Source organism: Sebastes umbrosus, chromosome 5 (assembly GCF_015220745.1).
Source record: "Sebastes umbrosus isolate fSebUmb1 chromosome 5, fSebUmb1.pri, whole genome shotgun sequence".
NCBI classification, from domain to species: domain Eukaryota; kingdom Metazoa; phylum Chordata; class Actinopteri; order Perciformes; family Sebastidae; genus Sebastes; species Sebastes umbrosus.
In genome coordinates, this window is record NC_051273.1 from 20,262,917 (window position 1) to 20,265,236 (window position 2,320).

Genomic DNA, 2,320 nt, shown 5'->3' on the forward strand with positions numbered 1-2,320 from the left:
AGGAGTGTTAGGTGCCCCCTTCCTCTTTTTTGCCTCCCCCATCTCTTCTCACACCGCCCGCCTCCTTCACAGTGTGCTTCTCAGCTGTGGGTTTACTGATTAGCCTGATCCATAAATAAGTAATCAAAGAGAGAGCAGCGACATTCAGCTCGCCCTTATTATCAGCCTCACACACACACACACCTTCCTTTTACCTCCTCTTAATGTATTTTATTGGAGAATAACTGAGAAACGCAACTTGAGCCAGTTTATCTCCTGCTCTGATAAATACAACAGCGTGATTTAGAGGGATGGAGAGTGTGTGTGTGTGTGTGTGTGTGCATGCTGATACTGTACACATGTGTGTGTTGGTGTGCGTGTGTGTGTGTGTGTGTGTGTGTGTGTGTGTGTGTGTGTGTGTCAGAGGGACAGTGAGAAAGAGGTAAAAAAAAAAAAAAAAAAAGGGAAGAGAGGGAAACATACAGTCAGTGCGAGTGTGACTAAACTGACTGCAGCAGAATGACTCACCCTGTTGCTATGGCAACCTAAAGACACGCTCTCCTCTATATTGTGCGATTTCAGCTGCTGGTGGCTGCTGGCGGATAAAGGTTGAGAAAAATGTAAGGTGTGTTTTTCCGGTAATCACTGAGGAAAAAAGGGGGTTGCAGGGGGCAGAGTATGGGAGCACACAGAGAGAGCATAAAAGCCTTAAAAAAAACACCAAAAGATATTAACAACAAAAATAAAGATATAATACTCTCCTACAACCACACCTCTCTCTCTCTCTCTCTCTCTCTCTCTCTCTCTCAGCACTGCAGTGTGAAACCCAGCAGCTCCTTCTTCTCCAGTAGTGGACTGATGTGTGTGGGTGTGTGGAGCTTGAATGCCCTTGGTGAGTAAAAGCCATGTAGGATAAAGTCTGGCCTCCCACCACACAACTAAAAACCCCTTTAGAATTCATTATGAGACAAAGTTTTGTTTGTCCCGCTTATTCATACTGTATGTTCTTCATCCTGTGACAGTTACATATCAACTACAGCTGGCAGTAAAACATGCAAATACCATATAATAAGAAAAGAGGATGGAAAAACCTCCTCTCCACCTCACCACCATCTATAGTTTCTGTCACACCTCCATTCTGTTTTAATTCTGTTTTATTCCTGTAATAATCTTGCACATGTGGAATTTGCACATTGGTTTACTACCTCATTTAATTTAATTTGAAAGAAAATCGTAACTTGCACACTTTTCTAATATATAGCATGTCATTGCACACTTTGCTATTGCAGATAGCATGTTATTGTTATTCTTTATTCATATTTTTTTCTAAGCTAGTTGTAGTAGTCTATAACTATATTTATAGTATATTCTTTATATTGTGTATACTATAGATATTATCTCTAGTGTTGATATGGATATTGATTTTTATCAATTTTACTGTTCCTGTGCATTGTCTGGATAACCTGCTGCTGTAATACAATAATTTCCCAATTTGGGATCAATAAAGTACATCTATCTATCTATCTATCTATCTATCTATTTATCTATTATCTATCAGAGTCAGAATTAAACATGCAGAAGCAGCGTTCAGTTTTTATGCACCAAATATCTGGAACAAGCTCCCAGAAACCTGCAGGACCGCTCCAACTCTTAGCTTCTTAGCTTAAGCTTTCTTGTTTGCTGCTGCTGCCTTTTATTAAACCAAATAATTATCTTATACTGCACTATAACTTTTACTTGTGTGTTATACTCTATTCTAGCTTCTATTCTAACTTTTATTTTTAACTTGTTTTTATTTTCCAATCTTTAACGTTTTTATGTTTTTATGACTGTTTTAATTATGTCTTAATGTTCTTTTGCACTTTGTCACAATGTTCTTGAATGTTTATGTAAAACACTTTGAATTGCCCTGTTGCTGAAATGTGCTATACAAATAAAGCTGCCTTGCCTTGCCTAACTATCTATCTATCTATCTATCTATCTATCTAATCATATCATATCATATATATATATACTGTATATGAGCCACGATACAACTAATGCAGTGAGTTTTCACATCAGTCCCCTGGAAATAACTACCTGTAAACCCTGATTTGTGTAACTCTCGCGAGATGTTAAGGTAAGTATAGGTCGTTTTGTAGCGAGTCTCGCGATAGTTTCTTTTGGCGAGTTTTTGCAACTTTCTCAATTAGTGGATTACCTTCTAGACACGACCGCTTCATCTCTGTCTTCCGGTGCTGCTGCTGCTGCTGCTGCTGCTGCTGCTGGTATGTGTTGTGCACTAACTTTTAGCAGTGTCACATTGTTTATTTAAACATTTAATTAATTAAATCTGTGAAAT